The sequence below is a fragment of the Sminthopsis crassicaudata genome, chromosome 2 (genome assembly GCF_048593235.1).
Source record: "Sminthopsis crassicaudata isolate SCR6 chromosome 2, ASM4859323v1, whole genome shotgun sequence".
Taxonomy (NCBI): Eukaryota; Metazoa; Chordata; class Mammalia; order Dasyuromorphia; family Dasyuridae; genus Sminthopsis; species Sminthopsis crassicaudata.
This window is the reverse complement of record NC_133618.1, coordinates 674228700-674248598: the sequence shown is the minus strand read 5'-3', so window position 1 is coordinate 674248598 and position 19899 is coordinate 674228700. Positions and strand designations below refer to the sequence as shown.

General features: G+C 41.4%; 2 long non-coding RNA genes across 2 annotated transcripts; one reads left to right on the top strand and one right to left on the bottom strand.

Moving 5' to 3' along the window:
- Nucleotides 1-1287: 1287 nt before the first annotated feature.
- On the bottom strand, nt 1288-18430 carry LOC141553851 (uncharacterized). Its single transcript, XR_012485689.1, has 3 exons — nt 18059-18430; nt 3135-3218; nt 1288-1651 (listed from the first exon to the last, which is right to left on the bottom strand). It is a non-coding gene; the product is annotated as an uncharacterized LOC141553851 (long non-coding RNA).
- Nucleotides 15474-18607, top strand: LOC141553852 (uncharacterized). Its single transcript, XR_012485690.1, has 3 exons — nt 15474-15598; nt 16172-16333; nt 18322-18607. It is a non-coding gene; the product is annotated as an uncharacterized LOC141553852 (long non-coding RNA).
- Nucleotides 18608-19899: the final 1292 nt, after the last annotated feature.

The following is a 19899-nucleotide window of genomic DNA, read 5'->3' as shown; positions in this document are numbered from 1 at the left end:
GCGAGGCACTTCTCTCAGCCTCAGTTTACTCATCTGTAAAAATGGGAATAATAGTTTATTCTATATATAGTATATAAATAGTCTCTATCCCACAGGATTTTTGCAAGGATAAAAATGATTTAAAGTACTTTGTCAATCTTAAAGCTTTCTATAAACATTAGCAATTATCTTGAGTATTGCAAAGAACTGGAAACCAAGTACTTACCTGAAAGAGGTTTCCTCGTTTTCTACATAACTAATTCGTTTTTGCTTGTCTGCCTTGGATGTGGCAATGCTCGTGTTATGTTATTGTTGTTGTTTTTTTCAAAATTTTCAAAAATTAAGTTTAAAAAGAAAGGATGGCAAAATAAGAACATCTTAGGTCCTAAATGGAAGACTTAGTGGTCCTTAGGTAGTACATCCATTGTTGCTGCTGAGAGATGGTAAAGAAGTCCAAAAGGAAAAGCAGGGAAAGTGAGGAGCAGGGGGAGGAGGAGATGGTGTTCCAGGAAGAGGTTTGGATTCCTGGACCATGACTTCAAAGAGAAGGAGGACAGTCTCTTGAGTGGGAATGAAGCATCCTGACAACCGGTCAGCACAAAGAGGCCCTGGGAAATGGCCCCTTCAATGGGAGGCCCCAAAGAGCTGCCCCGGGCAGTCCAGGCTCTGAGAGTCTCTACGCCCTCCAAATGGGAGCTTATGAATTTCCTCTCTGTCTTTACTTTTCCCCAGTCAGTCAGAGGACACAATCAGTTGCAGCAAAGCATAAACAGGTAATGAAATAACACTGTTAAGAAGATCTGAGCCAGTCCATTTCTTCCATCAACCTATGCCGTACTCTCATATGAGGTGTCCCCCTTACATGGAGAAAGAACCATCATAGGAATCACATATGAGGGATTATGTGGGAAAAGTGGGGGAGAAATAGAGGGAGAGAGCACCCTGAGCTCCCCTGCTCTAGAGGCCTTGATGTCTCCCAGTGAGGTCATCACGCACAACCTTTGGGCTAGAGATGTCACTCATGGGGCACTGTTGGTGCCTGCCGGTGGACCGCTCTGGAGGACTTGCTGGATGTATGTATTGCTTCCCCTGGGGTCTGCTGCCTCTCTGGTGCTGACTTTCTCTGCCTGTGGTTTCCCAAGAGCTCATCTTTCTAGGGGCAGGCTGGTCCTCTCATTTTCTAAGGCAGAAATCCTCAAACTTTTGTTCTCAGTTTCCTTAAATTATTAAAAATTATTGCACAGCCAGATGGCACAGCCCTGGAGTCAGGAGGACCTGAGTTCAAAATTTGACCTCAGACACTTAACACTTATGAGCTGTGTGACCCTGGATAAATTCTTTAACCCCAATTGCCTCTCCTCCACCCTCCAAAAATTATTGAGGAACTATCCAAAGAGTTTTTCTTTTTAAAATTGTTTATTGTGTTTGATTTTTCCAAATAGATGCAAAGATCATTTTCAGCATTCACCTTTGCAACTGCTCTCAATCATCGCCTTGCTGAAGAGAGCCATATTCATCAGAATTGATCATTATATCATCTTGTGGCCATGTATAATGATCTCCTGGTTCTGCTCATTTCACTCAGCATCAGTTCATGGAAGTCTCTCGGGCCTCTCTGAAATCCTCCTGCTGGTTGCAAAACTCTTTAAGAATACAATTCCAAAGACTCAAGCTGAAAAGGAAAAACAGAAGGGAATTGGGTAAAGAGACCTATGTTGAAGCACGGAGAACTGGGCAATGACATTGGATCATTAGAAGCAATAGCGAGTACATTTCAATGCTGTATGAAGATGTATTCTGATGGAAGTGGAAATCTTCAACATAGAGAAGATCCAACTCACTTCCAGCTGATCAATGATGGACAGAAACAACTACACCCAGAGAAGGAACACTGGGAAGTGAATGTAAAGTGTTAGCACTACTGTCTATCTACCCAGGTTACTTATACCTTCGGGATCCAATTCTTACCGTGCAACAAGAAAATGGGATTTACACACATATATTGTATCTGGGTTATATTGTAACATATGTAAAATGTATGGGATTGCCTGCCATCGGGGGGAGGGAGTGGAGGGAGGGAGGGGAAAATCTGGAAAAATGAATACAAGGGATAATGTTATAAAAAAATTACTCATGCATATATACTGTCAAAAAAAATTATAAATAAAAAATATATATATTAAAAAAAAAGAAGAAGAAGCAATAGCGGAAAGGGGCAAGAAAGTAGGGATTCATCCAGTTGTGAAATGACTAAAAATGTTGTGGGATGTGATCATAAAAGGAATATGATTGTGCCATAAAAACAATTGTAGAAGCATACTGAAAGTTTCCTTCTGAAGATACTCTAGAAATAGTAACGTCATGGGGCTTCTGCACATGTGTAGCTTGCCTAAGATGGAGGTCCCTACAGGGGAGCTGGGAAGGACCTGCTTTGGGGAGAAGACATTCTGTGTTGTCTTCCCAGGTGAGTGGAATGGCAGGAACAGGCTGTGTTTTAGCCTCTCTTCCAGCAATGTGGGAGGGATGGGGAGGTGAGGGGGTGGGAAGGGTTGAAGGGCCTGTTCACCCAAAGTTTCAGCATCAACTACTAAGCTGGTTGTGGGGGAAGGGCTGCCTTTCAGTCCCTTGGCCCCGAGGATAGGATTTGTGGTTTGGGTTGGTTCCATTTGTCCTTTTCAGTTCTAGGTACAGGTTCCTGAACCCAAGAGTTTGAACCACCTGACTGCGGAGGCAGGATTTCAGGTCAGATGTTGCCATCCCCACCCCGCCCCCAGCAGGGAAACCCTCAGAAGCCCCAGTGTAGCCCCAGGAAGAGAGTCCAGAAGGACTTTGGATTTGGCATTTGGTGGGACCATGCTACGTGGCAACCAAAGCGAGCTGTGAACTTTGTCCCCCTCCTTTCCCTAGAGGCCAAGGGGCTACAAACCAGGATTGTGACCCCATAGGTTTTTGGGGAAGGGAAAGGAATATTCTTGCTGTTCCTTTGAAATAGATATTCTTCTGTAAAAGCTAATTTGACAAATGGTTAAATGAATTGGATTGCAGGGGCCCCTAGAATTGGGAATACAATTGGTGGGAGCTTGAGCCAATGGCAGAAAGGCTAGACAACCTGAGCTCTTTAAGGGTACCTGGGGGAGGGCTGAAATGTAACATACCTGACTTTCAAGCAGGGGTGGGGGCCACGCTTGCGGTAAGGAATAAATATTTCTCCAATCTCCAAACCTTCCCCAGATATTTCCCTATTTAGGTAGAAAGCCAAGAACAATAAGCCTTTATTCGGAAAATGAATTCATGTGGAAATCAAACTTTGAACAAAGAGCACCTCTTCCCTTGTTCAGAGCAGCACCTTCCCCATCCTTTGAAGTGATTGGCCTGAGACCCAAAGAGGGCAGAAATGAAACTGCCTAGGGCAGGCGGGTGGTGCAAGGGGTAGAGCATCCAGCCTGGGTTAGAGAACTTGACTTGGAATGCAGCCTTATACACTTGACACTATCCTGGACAAGTCACTTAACCTCAATCTTTCCCTCTTAAGAAAAAAAAGGCCTGTATAGAAGAACAGAAGGTAACAGAGTAAAAACAAAAGCATGAAATTAATACTAACAGCTAACATTTATATAACACTATAGGGTCTACAAAGCATTTTGAAATAGTCCTATACAGCAGTTGCTATTATTATACTCATTTTACAAATGAGGAAACTGAGGCTGAGAGGTCAAGTGATTTGTGGAGGATTACATAGCCAGTAAATGTCTGAGGCTGGATTTGAACTCAGCGATTCTTGACACCAGCCTTAGTGCTCAAAAATAACACTGGAAGCATTGAAAACTCAGAATTAGGGGCAGCTAGGTGGCGCAGTGGAGAGAGCACCAGCCTTGAATTAAGGAGGACCCGAGTTCAAATCTGGTCTCAGACACTTAACACTTCCTAGCTGTGACCCTGGGCAAGTCACTTAGCCCCAGCCTCAGAAAATTAAAAAAAAAAAAAAAAAGAAAGAAAGAAAGAAAGGAAAAAAAAGAAAAGAAAACTCAGAATTAACTAGAACTGGAGCAGAAATTCATGGCAGCAAAATGCGGGAGGTTTTTATAGATATCTTGGGAAAAGGGAGACTCCAAGAAATGAGAAGATGGGCCAATGACCACTGAGGACCAAAAGAAGGCCGAGTACTTCTGCCCAAAGGGATGATTGTTGGACTGGAAGGGCAGAACAAGCATGGTTTCGGGTTGATAGCCAAGGGAAGCGAGGAGGTGGTAAGTGAACACCTGGCTGTTGGAGATGCCCTCCAGTCATTGACCTGAAGGAAATGCATCTCTGAGAGCAGATGAGATGCTCCAAAAGTCCTGGAGAAGAGGGGAGGTTCCCCAGCACTGGAAGAGAGCCAAGGTTGTCCAGACTTCCAAAATACAGAAGAGAACAGAGTCTCTGAGTGACGGGCCATTGAACTGGGTTTCGGTTTCTGAGATAATAATAGCACCTCCCAATCTATATCATGTGAAGGTTTGCAAAATACTATACATACATATATATATGCCATCTCATTTAATCTTCAAATCAACTCTGTAATACAGAGGTTGTTATTGTTCCCATTTTATAGATGAGACACCTGAGGCTCAGAGACTTGTCCAGAGTCACAACAGCTACTATGGATCTAAGGTGAGAGCTGCACCTAGTAGGTCTTCCTCTCTCTCGCTCCATGAAGCCACACTCTTTCCATATAATTAAATCTTAGCCAATGAACATTTATTAAGTGCCTACATGAGAAGGCAAGCAGATGATTTCAATTATACATGAGAATCGTGTAAAATATATTTCCATATAAAGCATGTCATAAGAAAAAGAAAGGGAAAAAAAGATCCTTTACACTCAGAATTAGTGCTTTCTGGAGGTGGACAGCATCGTTCGTTCTGAAGTTCTTGGATCAGAGTCACCGAGTCTTTCACAGTCGATTGTCTTCACAATATTGCTGTTACTGTGTACTATGATATCCTGGCTCTGCTCACTTCACCCTCCATCTGTTCATATAAGTCTTCCCAGATTTTCTGAAACCATCCCCCGCGGCATTTCTTGTAGCACATTATTATTCCACCACGATCATACGCCTTAGCTAGTTCAATCATTTTCCAATTGATGAGAACTCCTTAATTTCCAATCCCTTGCCACCAAAAACCCACTGCCACAATTATTTGTGTCTACACGGGTCCTTCATTTTAGTTGGATCTGCTAGGGATAGAAATGTAGTAGTTAGTGTGGTATTGCTGATTTAAAAAAAAAAAGAGAAGGGGGAACTGTACAATATATTTCAAAAGATTATGAAGGGAACTGTCCCCAACATCTTAGCAGAAGAGAATAAAGTAGAAATTGAAAGAATCCGCTGATCACTTCTTGAAAGAGATTCCAAAATGAAAAGTCACAGAAATATTGTGGCCAAATTTCAGGGTTCTTAGGTCAAGGAGAGAATATTGTAAGCAGTCAGAAAGAAATAAGTATATACTGTTGAGTCACAGTCTAGATCACACAGGGTTTAATAGTTATCACGATAAGGAACAGGAGGCTTAAAATGAGATGCCAAAGGGGCTAGGATTACCACCAGTAACATACCCCAGAGAAATGGAGTATATCCATTCAGGGGAATGGAGTAATCCTTCAGGAGAAAAATGAATATTTAATGAAATAGAGGACTCTCAAACATTCCTAATGAAAAGCCAGAGCTGAATAGAAAATTTACCTTCAAACAAGTGAAGGGGAAAAAAAGTAAACATGAAAGAGAAATCACAAGGGACTCCATAAGGTTAAACTGTTTAAATCCCTAGATGGAAAGATGATACATGTAACTCTTCAGAATGCTATAATTAGTAGAGCAGCTAGTAGGAGTCTACATAGACAGAGGGAATGGGTGTGAGCTGATTACAATTGGGATAATCTTTTTTAAAAATAAAATGAGTGTCTGAGCCAGGATTAGAACTCACATTTTCCTAATTCCAAGTCCAGGACTCTCTCCACAAAAGCCATTCTCCTTCTATGTAATTATTAAAGTCACCGTGTTAGATGCTTGGGACACACAGAACAAAAAACAAACCAGACTCAGTTTCTCAAGAAAAATACAAAATCTCCAATCATTAAAGCCATGTGCAACCATCAGGAATATTGAGGATCCTGAATGATCCTCATATTGAGACTTCTCCAGGGCTTGGAAAGAATTTAAATTGCAAGTTGGAGTTTTCTACAGTTTTTTTTTTCCAAATTTATTTTATTTAAAGAAACAGAATAAGCAAAAAGAAAAACAGAAAAGCAATATAAAACAAAAATCAAACAAAACAAAAGGGAACAATATCATGTATCCAGCAGAACATCAGGGAGGATTCAAAATATGTGACAACAAATACCAATCTAAGAAAGTTTTTATCTTAGTTGAAAAACTTATATTCATGAGTATCCGTCTTTTCTTTACTTCGTTTTAAATTGTTCTTTTGTTCTCTGCAGTACACCTTATTATTCTTTTTTCCCTCTTTTATCTCCCACTCCCACTCCCAACCAGGCTATAGTTAAGAAAGGATATATTTACATAGATATATCTCTTCACAGTTTTATAGCCCTTTGGGCATAATCCCCAATTATTCTTCAGAATGGTTGGCCCAGTTCATAAGGCCACCAACAATGCCTTAGTGTCCCTATTTTTTCCACATCCCTTCTAGCATTTGTTATATTCCCTTTTCTGTCTTATTAGCCATGGTGTGACCTGGTATCTCAGAGTTGTTCTAATATGCAATTCTCTAATCAGTATGATTTAGAGCATTTTTTCATGTGACTTTGATTTTTCTTTGATTTCTTCTGAAAAATTGTCATTTGATTATCAATTGGAGAATGACTTTTATTTTTATAATTTTTTTTTAATAAATTTGACTCCATTTCCTATACATCTGAGAAAGAGGCCTTTATCAGAGAGATTGGAATTTTTTTTCCTAAATTTGTTTTCCTTCAAATTTTAGCGGCATCAATTTTGTTTGTATAAAATCTCTTGAATTTCATGTAATCAAAAATATTCATTTTTTCCATGATCTTATCTCTCATTTTTGTCATAAACTTCTCCCTTATTCATAGATCTGACAGATATTTTTCCATTCTCCCCTACTTTATTTATAATATCTTATATATCTAATCATTTATCCATTTTGATTTTATATACAGTCAGAAATATTGATCTATGCCTAGTTTCTTCCAAAATTCTTTGCAGTTTTCCCAGCAATTTTTGTCAAATGGTAAATTCTTGCTTCAAAAACTAGGAACTTTGGATTTATCAAATACATGATTGTTATGGTCATTGACTGCTGTGTGTTGTATACCATCGGTCCATCCCTTTTTATCTTAGCCAATACAGGTTGTTTTGATGATTATCACTTTGTAATATAATTTAAAATCTCCTCCTGCTTGCCTGTTTACCTTCACGTTTTTTTTCATTGATTCTCTGGATATTTTTTATCTTTTGTTCTTCCAAATAAATTTTATTATTTTTTTACTTCCATAAAATAATTCTTTGATAGTTTGATTGATATGGCACTGAATAAGTAAATGAACTTAGGCAGAATTGTCACTTTTATTATGTTGGATTGGCCTACCCATAAACAATTAATATTTCTCCAATTGTTTAGACATGACTGTATTTGTGTACAAAGCAGTTTATAATTGTGTACATATAGTCCCTGAATTTGTCTTGGCAGGTAGACTCCCAAGTATTCTATGTTGTCTACAATGATATTAAATGGTATTTTTTTCTATCTTTTCCTGCTGGGTTTTGTTGGTAGTATATATACTATTATAGTGTACATTCTATCTGGTCATAGTATATATATATATTTTTTTGATATGTTGCTATAATTTCCTTGCTAGTGTTTTATTTAAAATTTTTGCAATGATATTCATTAAGAAAATTGTTCTATAATTTTCTTTGTTTTTGCTCTTTGGTTTAGGTCTCAGAGCCATTTTGCATCATAGAAGGAATTTGGTAAGATTCCACCTATTTTTTTTTTTTCAAATAGTTGATATAGTATTGGAATTAATCATCTCATAAATGTCTGACAGAATTCACTGGTAAATCCATGGGGATTCTTTCTTGGGAATAATAATTACTTCCTATTTGTCCTTTGTACAATTTGTTTTGTATATATTTATTTGCAAGTTGTTTTCCCCATTAGACTGTAAGCTCCTTGAGAGTAGGGATTTATCTCATGCTTCTTTTTATACTTTCAGAGCATAGTACCTGGTAAACAGTAGGTGCTTAATAAATGTTAATGACTATATTGATTGGATTTATACTCAAGACTTTTTTACTTCAATTCTACTGGGATACCTAACTTCAGTTTCTTCATTTATAAAAGTGGGACAATAACAATTATAACATTTACCTCAAGCCATTGTAATGAAGGTGAAATGAAATAATTCAAATCCTATATTAATTCCATTTTGATGATTACATAAGGCCATCTGGGGAAAGGTGAGGTCACTCTGAATAAAAAGGGGTGGGATGGCATCAGAAAAAACTCCAAGTAGGGTGTATGGGGTGAGAGTGGGGGACTCCTCCTCAAAGACATGTATCTGTTAGAACTAACACGAAGGACTTTCTCTGCCTCTCAAGATCAGGGGTTAAACAGGCTTGGGAATTGTAGGTTCTATGATCTTTGGGGAAGCAGGAAGTCAGAGGAAGGCACGGGCCCAGACCAAGGAGATTTGGGGAGTTCCCCCGACCTTGTACCCCTAGGACACTGGCTACACTGGCTACAGTGGCATCGGAGGACGGAGTTGACTCCAAAAAAGAAATGGCCCTTTCCTTGAGGTCTCAGATACTAGCTTCCTGGCCACTCATAGAAAGGGAAGGAGGTACGTTCTTCACTAACTTAAAAGTGTAGAAAACTTCCTTGAATAAACCTCTTCCTTGTGAAGGAAAGAGCTGGGTAGGTGTGGGAGGCCTGGGAGGAGGGTTTGGAGGCAGAGGACCCGGCTTTGTACCCACGGGTCACTTACTGCCTCTCTGTGGGACACTGGATAAGTCATTGTCCTCGGGCTTCAGCTGCCATCATGGAAGGAAAGAGTCGGACTTGGTGGCCTTCGAGGGCTCTGCCAGCTCTGAATCTCTGAAGTTCCACTCTTTCCAGCATGTATCTTTTGAGCAGAAGTAATAGAAGCTGTTGATTTAGAAAAAATGGGGCAATTCAGCAGTGGAAGCCATCAGTCAACAAGGCCGAGATCATTTCAGGTAGAACAGGCCTAGAGAGTGGAACATAAACAGTGGGTGATGTTGGCAGCTGGGCGTCTGCCAAAGCCCGTCTGACCTGATTACGAAGTGTTTTTGCCAGAGCCGAGGCGAGGAAGGTGGCTCCTGCTTGTGGTTTGGGGCCATCTCATAATAACTCCAAAGAGCACTGGGTAAAGGTTGCCCCCAAATGGCCCCTGCAAGGGCTCTGAACACGCCCACCCTGGACACATGGCCTTTCTTCCTGCCCTAGTCTGAGAAGAATGTTTGAATCCTGCCTTGACACAGATGAGTTAAGTTAAGCTAGTCAGGGCACCTTGACAAGCCTCTGCTTTCCTCATCTGTAAAATGGGAGAAATAACACGACATGTTCTACTTCTGTCCCAGGGTTGTTGCCCGGAAATGCTTTGCAAAACATGAAGTGTATAGGGAGGGGGAAGTTGTTTATTTTTTGTTTGTTTTGTTTTCTATGAATAGACTGGAAATCAAGAGTATTGAATTCTGATCCAGATGCTGATGCTAGTTATCTGTGAAGCTGTGGGCTAATTACTCAACCTCTCTGGCTCTCAGTTTTCCCTCATATGCAAAAGCAAGGGGGTGGGACTCTAGCTCTTCCATTCGATGAATCTGATTTGGAGTTTTGTGCATTCATTCACTTACTCACCCACTCATTTATTCATTGAACAAGCACTTATTCAGTACCTAAAAAGTTCCAGGCACTGGCCAATTTAAGTCTGTTCTCAGAGAGTTTATATTATGGAGGAAGGGGCAGACTGGGAGAGACAGGCCCCCCATGTACAGATCACAAAATAAAAGAGCTACAAAACAAATACAAAGTAGTATTGATGAGTGGTGAATGAGGGAAGGCCTCCTGTAGGAGGTGACACTGGATTGATCTTTTAAAAGAAATAGGGGATTCGAGAGACAATGTCCTCATGCCTGGAGCATCCTCTTCCTCATCTCTACCTACAGCCCCCATGGCTTCCTCGAAATCCTAACTAAAATCCCTCTTTTCCTGGAAGCCCTTCCCAACCCCTCTTGATGTGAGTGCCTCCCCCCTCTGAATCATCTCCGCTTTCTCCTATGGACGGCTTGTTTGTACCTATCTGCTTGCTTGTTGTCTGTCCCATAGATTGGGACCTCATTGAGGGAAGGGGCTCTCTCTAGCTTCTCCTTGTGTCCCCAACGTTTAGCACGCTGAGGATCATTTGAGAAAGATTTATTTAGCTCCCACCGGGTGCCATGCTCTGTGCTAAGCATGGGGATACAAAAAGAGGCCAAAGAAGTCCCTGACTCTGAGGAGTCACAACCCCTGCCATCTAGCCAGCACTTACTCCTTGTTTGTTGACTGACTTTATTGGCTGACCGGCTACATTTAGCGACTAGGCAGAATGAGTGGGTTGGACAAGATGGCCTCTGATTACCCCTAATTGTGTTATAAAGATGCCAGGGCCCTGCCGGCTCCCAACCCTCTGATTAAATGGGCCCATTTTCTCTGCCTCATGAGTCTGACTCCAGTGCAGTCTCATTGCCCAATCATTCATTAAACTCCATGAGAAAAACCCGATGGATGAGGTGCTTCCCAGGTACGTACACCCACCCTTTCGGGAACTAGTTCTGTTGACTAAGAGTTCAGGGCTAAATGACAACCCACACGCCGCCTTTGCCGCTGGAAAGGTCACAGAAACTCTCCTCCTTGGGCCTGACCCAGAGGAGGAGCTGGGTTTGCTCCCAGGAGACTTGTTCTAGCTCTGACACAGCTGGGTGTGACTCTGATGGAGTCGTTTCCTTCAGGTTCTTCACCTGTGAAAGGAGAGGGTTGGGCTGGCTGGTCACGTAGGTAAACAAGTCATTTATTTGTAAGGAGCCTACTGTGTGCCAGGCAGTGTGCTAAGTGCTCTCAAATATCTCTTTTGATTGCTTTCAAATATCTCTTTTGATTTTCACAGCCTTGGAAGGGGTGGTTACCTCTGATTCATAGTAAAGGAAACTGAGGCAAGCGGATTAACTGGCCTCAGAAACTTACTAGCTGTGTGACTTTACACAAGTCACTTAACACTGTTTGCCTCAGTTTCCCCATCTGTAAAATGAGTTGGAAAAGGAAATGGCAAACCATTTCAGTATCTTTTCCAAGAAAACCCCAAATTGGGTCTCAAAGAGGCTCAAATCAATGAACAACAATGTTTCTGGGGTCATGAATAAAAAGCTGAAGCCTTTGACCACCCTGGCTGAGAGACCTTGGGCCAGTCCCTTAACCTCTCAATGCCTCAGCAACTCTCCATAAGGTACACTGGGAAGGTCTTCAACAGGGGCTTCGATGCCAATGAAATCACAGCCCCAGACAATATGGCAGGCCCTGGGTGACAGTGACAGAAACAAAACGATCCCTCTCTTCACGAAGCTTTCATTCTGATTGGGTGAACCCAGGGTGTGTGAGATGGGCACCTTCCTGTCTTAGCACTCTGAGGTCAGGTGGATAAAGCAGGGTGTGGGAAGGAGGCCAGAGAGGGGAGAAAATAGGAAGTCAGCCTAATAGAATGAAGACAGAACTGAGCTTAGAGTCCCAAGAGCTCTGGATTCAAATCCTCCCTCTGATACTCTAGTGCTTTGACTCTTTAAACTCAGTTTCCTCAACTGTAAAATGGGAATTGTTTCTGGTGAGGGACTCCTGCTAGGACAATTATGTGTGTCTCTAAAGTCTTCCCCTGAGTTTGGAGTGCTCTGTGGCATCGTGGAGGTGTCAGCACTCTAGAAATGAGTCGCCGGCCTAATTACATCCACCACACCCCCTTCAGGAACTCTGTCACCCAAGCTCCGCAGTCCGCTTCAAACACGCTGGGATAAAGACGCCAACGGCTGACTCAGTGACTGCTCAGAGCGGGACTAAGGGGAGCTGAGAGCCGGAACCCCGGCCGAGGCGGGTACCCGACGTGGGAATGAACCAGTCAGAACCACTTTTATTACAGTCTCCTGCTCAGCCCGGGATGCTTTATGATAATCATCAGGGCTATGAATGGGCCAAGAAGGAAGAAATAAACATTTATTAAGGGTCTACTATGTGTCAGCCATGACACTAAATGCTTTACAAATATTATCTCATTTGATCCCCACAACAGCCCTGGAAGCTGGGGACTTTTATGACCTCCGTTTTATAGTTAAGGAAACTGAGACAAACAAATGTTTGCCCCGTGTCATACAGCAGTTAAGCATCTGAGGTCACATTTGAATCTAGGGCTTCCTGATTCCAAGGTGTCAGATTTAGAAGGTGTTGAAAGGTCTTGGAGCCCCTCAGTGACATAGAAAACAGGGTCAGGGGCAGCTAGGGGGCGCAGTGGATAGAGCATCCGCCCTGAAGGCAGGAGGACCCAAGTTCAAATGTGATCTGAGACACTTAATACTTCCTAGCTGTGTGACCCTGGGCAAGTCACTTAACCCCAATTACCTCAGCAGGAAAAAAAAAAAGAAAAAGAAATCACAGGGTCTAGGAACCAGTTACTAGGATGACTGAATATAGAAAACTATGGGATGGAGCAGCCCATAAGCTGCTCAGCCCTCTCCCATGCTGGGCTGTTTCTTGCACACTAGGCAGTCCTACCCCCATGGGAGGACACGGGCATGGTGGACAAATAAGGCTTGTGGAACTTGTCCTGGGCATGACTATTCCTTGCTATGGCCAGAGGATTCGGGGGTGGGGGGGAATTTGGAGGCCATCGAGTCCGGCCATCTTAGTTAGGAACAAGGAACCCTTTGGCTCGGTCCTTGTGCTCATGTGGAGCCACCGGAGGTGGGGCCTTTCCCGGCTTCCTTTTCTCAGGTGTGTATCTTGTCTCTTGAGTTACTGCCCAGAGGAAACCTGACACATGGCCTCAGTTTTCCAGAGGCTTCTGTTCTTCAGGAGAAGCCAGATTCACACATTGAGAACTAGAGAATCCCTTCCATGGAAGGCACCTCCTACGGCATCAAGCCCAATCTGGACAAGAAACAAGAGACATCCTGGGAGAGAAAGTCACCATTTCCTCCTTGGCCACAAGATCACCAGGATCAGAGATGAAAGAGACCTTGGAAATTATCTGGTCCAACCCTCTGATTTCACAGATGAGAAAACAGACCAGAGAGGACATATGACTTCCCCAGATGAATCAAGTAAGCATGTGAATTGCAGTTCTAACCCAAGACCCTCATTTATTTACTCCTCCAACAAGTATTTCTCCATATTTTTAAGAATATTTTTATTTTTCTCAATTACATGTAAGAATAATTTCAACATTTGGGTTTTTAAAAATAATTTTTGAGTTCTAAATTCCCCTATTCTTTCCCCCACCTTCTATGAGAAGTCAAAGACTTTGCTATCGATTTTACATGTGCAGACATGAGAAATATATTTCCATATTGGCCATCTTACAAAAGAGAACACAGACCAAAATAACAACAAGAAAAATACAAAACAGCAACAAGAAAAATACAAAACAAAACAACAAGGAAAATACAAAACAAAACAAGGAAAATTTAAAACAACAAGAAAATTACAAAACAAGGAAAATACAAAACAACAAAAAAATACAAAACAATAAGAAAATTACAAAACAAAACAACAAGGAAAATACAAAACAACAAGAAGATTACAAAACAAGGAAAATGCAAAACAACAAGAAGATTACAAAACAAGGAAAATGCAAAACAACAAGAAAAATACAAAACAATAAGAAAAATACAAAACAAAACAACAACAAGGAAAATACAGCTAAAAAAAAAAAAAAAACTTCAATTTGCCTTCAGACCCCATCAGTTTTCTGAAAGTGGACAGCATTTTTCATCATGAATCCTTTGGGGTCATTGAGAATAGCTAAATCACTCAGAGCAAGGCATCATACAATATTGCGCTTGCTAGATACAGTGTTCTCCTGGTTCTACTCACTTCTCTCTCTTTTTTAAAAAGTCTTTCTGGGTTTTTCTGAAACCATTCTGCTTATCATTCCCTATAGTCCAATAGCATTCCATCATAGTCATATATTCCATTTTCTTTGGCCATTCTCTAATTGACGGGCATCCCTTCAATTTCCAGTTTTTGCCACCACGAAAAGAGCTGCTAGAAATCTTTTTGAATGCATGGATAGTTTTCCTTTTTCTTCTTTGGGATGCAGACCTGGTAGTATTATTACTGGTCAAAGGGTGAGCAGAGTTTTATGGCCCTTTGGGCACAGTTTTAAATTATTATTCAGAATGGTTGGACTAGTTCACATAACTGGTCCAACAGCATATTAGTGTCAGCAACTATTTCTTTCTTTTTTTATATAATCAAGTGATTTCTTTTTATTGATATCTTTTGTTTTTATATTATATTCATTTCTTTTTCTTTTCTTTCTTTTTTTTTTTTCCATTTCTTTGGTTAGAGCACAGGCCAGGACTCAAAAGAACCTGATTTAAAATCCAATCTCAAATATCCACTAGCTGTGTGACCCTAGGCAAGTCACTTAACCACAATTTCAGCAAGTATTTCTTTAAAATCTATTAGATGGTTCAAATCTGGTCTCAGACACTTAACACTTCCTAGCTGTGTAACCCTGAGCAAGTCACTTAACCCCAGCCTCAAAAAAAAAAATATTATTAGATGCCAGGGACTCTGTCAGACTCTAAGAATATAGACAAAAATGCAGCAATCCCTTCTTTCAGCTAGATGTGATGCTTGGCACATAGTACATGGTTAATAAAAATTTATGATCATTGATCTGTGGGAGAAAATAACATCCCTCAATAAAGAAATACAAAATATAGTTGGAAAAGATCAAAATAAGCTCCTATTATGCTGTGAATTCAACAAACATTTATTAAGCACCTATTATGTACAAGGCAGGGAGGATAGACTAGGATGAACGGGTACTGTTCTCCGTGACATTGCACTGGGAGATCCAATCTGTATCTAAAGGGGATGAGAAGGAATGCTTTGCTGAGTCCCCTGAAGCTTGGGTTGGGGAGCACGTGTTGGTCTGGGCCAGCCCTCGGGCCACGACTGCTGACTTTAGGCCTTGCTGAAGAGCACCATTCCTTGGGCAAGGTCACTGGGGCTGGGGTTGGGGGTGTTGTGCCATGGAGGACTGCCCAGTGATTGAAGGGAAAGAGCCCTGCAGGGATGGAGGGACCAACGGGAGCCTCGGGCTGTGCAAGCCCCACCTCAGGGGGCCGAAGCACGGGGGTCCCCTGAGAAGTGGGAGGGAGCGCCCACATCTGTTACAGAGAAGCAAAGACTAAGTGTGGATGAAGTGATCGCAAGAGGACAAGAGCATCCGGACTGTGGCAGACAGCCACCATCGCTGAGGCTACTGGGGGGGCGGAGTCAGCCAGACACCCGCCAGAGCCAAGGGAGAAGGGAAGTCCTTTCAGGTACGGCCACCAGTGGGTCTCCAAAGAATGTGGGTGGTGGCTGGGGGAGGGATAGCTAATGGATGCTAATGGGGGGACAAGTAAGGGGGTGCTGCTGATAGGGGGAAGGAATAGTTAACAGGCCTGGGGGAGGAGTTAACAGGTCTCTGGGGGATTGAGAGACAGCTAGGGCATGGAGGGGAGCCAACAGGCCTAGGGGACTGGAGCACAATGCATGGAGGAGAATGATCGGCCCTAAGACTGGCCCATGGAGGTCAAATCCTTTCATCAAATTGTATGCTCCTAGGCCTGCTTCTCCACTAAACACACACACACACACACACACACACACACACACACACACAAGAACACACATTCATCCAATACACTCACACACACTCCATGGGCACACACATTCACACACTTACATACCCATAAGAACACAGATATTCAAACACTTATACAAGAACATCCAATACACACACATGAGTGCACACACACAGACACACAGGTAAGGACTGTCCCTGACCTGAAGAAGCAGGTTTCTCTGGTCCCTCCCTGGTCTTCCACATCATCTTCTCTTCCTCCATGAAGGAGGCTGACAGCAGCCAGTGCCCATCCAGCCGCTAGCGGGCACCACCTCAGCCAAGCCAGGAACGTCTACTCTGGCTGGCAGCCCAGGAACGTTGCCTCGGTTTAGCCCAAACCCAATGGCCCACGGCATTCTGCTGGAATCCCCGAGTCCTCTGTGCTAAGGTCAGCTCTTCTTCCTTCTTCCTTCTTCTTCTTTCTCCTTTCTCCTTCCTTCTTCCTTCTTCCTCCTTCCTCTTTCTTCTTCTCCTTCTCCTTCTTCCAATTGGAGTTAAGTGATGTGCCCAGGATCACACAGCTAGGAAATATTAAGTGTCTGAGACGGAATTTGAGTTCAGGTCCTCCTGACTTCGGGGCCCGTGCTCTATCCATTGCTGCCCCTCAAGTCCAGCCCAGGCCTGGAGGCCACAAAGCTGTTGCAGGAGGTGCCGTTGGGCACTGGCATTTGACTGAGCTTTGTGGGGTGAGATAGGGAGAGTACAGTAGGAAGGAAGGAGGGAGGAAGCAAGCATTTCTATAGTACCTACTGTGTGCCAGGCTCTGTGCTAAGCACTTACAAAGCTCCTGATCACTGAGGATAAAGTGGGCGCTGGAGAAGTCCAGACATAACAAGAGTCATCTGTTTGACTTGATTCTGCCTGTTAGGTGCTGGGGGATGGGACGCCATCCTGGGGGATGGGAAGCCATGCAAAGTCAAAGTCATGTTGCCATCAACAATAGCTTTTTTTTTAATTACATGATAGGGTTGTGCTCAGTGTTTTCCCAGGCTCTTGTGCTCTAATCCTAAATCCCATCCTCTCTCAGCCCTCTCTTTCCTCCTCCGTACAGTGGGTAGACTGAGCCAGATATACTCTTAGTATAGAATTCTTGGAAAGAGAAAATAGTCAAGGGTCTCCATTGGCCTTCTCCATCAAAGATGATAGCAAAAATAACAGCTAACACTTATCTAGTGCTTTAAAGTTTTTAAGTAGTTTTGCACACATTATGCCATTTAATCCTTAAAACAGCCCAGTAAAGGAAGTATTATTAATCCCATCTTACAGATAAGGAAACTGAATAAACACTTGTTGAAACAACCACTCTTTGCAGATAATAGGATGGTATACTTAGATGATATGAGAAAGTCAAGGAAAAAGCTAGTTGAAATAATTAACAACTTTAGCAAAATTGTAGGATACAAAATAAATCTACATAAGTCATCATTATATATTACCAATTCAAAATAACTGTAGACAGTATGAATTGCTTGGGAGTCTACCTGCCAAGACAAATCCAGGAACTATGTGAACAAAACTATAAAACGCTTTTCCCACAAATAACGGTCAGATCTAAACAATTGGAAAAATATTAATGGCTAATAGGATAAACTGAGGCAAAATAATAAAAAGGACAATTCTACCCAGATTCACGTACTTATTCAATATTAACCACACCAATTAAACTACCAAGATTATTTTGTAGAGCTAGAAAGATAACAAAATTCATTTGGAAGAACAAAAAGTCAAGAATATCAAGGGAATCAATAGGAAAAAAAATGTGAAGGAAGGTAATCTAGCTTTCCAGATCTCAAAGTATTTTAAACTGATAACCATCAAAATAACCTGATACTGGCTAAGAAATAGAATTGTGGATCAGTGGAAGAGATTAGGTGCACAATGCATTGTAAATAGCCATAATGATTTGATGTTTGATAAAACCAAAGAGGTCAGCTTTTGACACAAAAATTAATTATCTGACAAAAACTATTAGGAAAACTGGAAAACAGTAGGGCAAAAGCCAACTATAGACCAATATCTCCCACTGTATACAAAGATAAGGTTAAAATGAGTACATGATTTGGACATAAAGAATGAAACTATAAGCAAATTAGGAGAGCATGGAATACCTTACCTTTCAGATCTAGGAAGAAGGGAAGAATCGAGGACCAAAAAAGTAATATAGAGTATAATGTTCTCTTCTTTAAATTGTAATCGTTTTCTTGGAGCAGGTTTCTTGGGGAGCTTCTGGAGGCAGCCTTAGTTCAGGTCAGTTCAATAATCCCAAATGCAGCCAGGAGTTAAAGTCCAGACCCTTTATGGTGTCCTTCAAAGTCCTGAATCTTTTCCTGGGCCCGGTTAGCTTTAATAAAGGCCTATCTCTCTCCTTGGTTCCAGGAGCTCCCTCCCAATGTCTCCAGCCAGCCCAAAGGCGGAAGTTGGAATGAATCTTGATTCTGAATCTCCCGAAGTCCTCCTGAAGTCCTCCCGAAGTTCTAGAGCTTCCTGAATCTCCTAAGTCCTCTTTGGCCCTGAGAGCTTCTTACTTATATGGTGCACACTGAGTGCACACCAATCATTTCATCACTAGGAAACCATTATTTGTTATAGGATTAAATCAATGCTAAATTAAATTTAACCATTGTCTCCTCAATTCCGCTCAGTACCTTGTTTCAAGTTCTGGCCTATAACATTTCCTTGTAGAATCAGATTAACCATGCTGAACCATGCTAAATTAGATCATTATTGTCTCTATCCATTCCAGTGACTTAGCACCTTGTAAGAATCTTAACAATAGAGCATTGCAAAATGTTAAATGAATAATTGTGATTATATAAAATTAAAATTTTTTACATAAACAAAACCAATGCAACTAAAAATAGAAGGAAAGTGGGAACTGGGATGAGGAAAAAAATTATATCAAATATCTCTGAGAAAGGTCTCATTTTCAAATGTATAAAGAACTGAGTCAAACTTTATAAAAATATAGATCATTCTTCAATTGATGAAAGGTCAAAGGATATTAACAAGCAGGTTTCAGACAAAGAAACCAAAGCTATCTACAGTCATATGAAAATGCTCTAAATCACTATTGATCAGAGAAGTGCAAATTAAAACATTTCTGAGAGATGTTTAAAAGAATTACACATATTTAACTTGTGTCAGATTGTTTGTTGTCTTGAGGAGGGGGGAGGTAAGAGAAGGAGGGAGAAAAATGTGGAACACAAAATCACAAAAATGAGTGTTGAAACTATCTTTACATTTAAAAAAAAGTTAAATATATATAATAAATAATAAAAAATATAAAAAATAAATAATAAATATATAATATGTTATGTATATATATATATAAACATATATATATATACCTATTATATGTTTTTATTGGAACCTTTAGAGAACTCAGGGATGGCAATTAAGCTGATCTTTCCACATGCTCTTGGCACTTCTAACATAAACACAGAAAGCGTCACCAAATGTGATTATCTTAGCATAAACTTAACTTTTGCAGCTTTCTCAGTAATGGGTTGAACAGGCCTCATTTGGAGTTGGATATGCTTGAAACTTCTCAGTTGGCTGGGGACCCATAAACACCCATTTGGGAATATCCCACTAGTTCAGACACTTGTCAAGTAGTTTTGGGGAAGGTGTTGGCGGTGGGTGTGCACATTCGTGTGTGTGTATCTGTATGTGTCTCTGCACACATGTATGTATCACTCCCCTTGAAAAGTATTGACCTGACAGTTCTTTCCTTAGTTTATTATTTCATCCTCTAAGGTTTGTTTTGCCTCGCTTGTAAAATGGTAAAGATCACAGCACCCTCCTTACAGGATTGTGAGGATAAAATAAAATGATGATTGTCAAATGCAAACAGTGGGTGCTTAGTAAGAGCTTCTTTCCTTTCTTCTCCTCCCCTGGCCAAGGCACTTGTATCAGTAATCCTCGTTATTGCCAGGTCTTCCCTGTACATAGGGC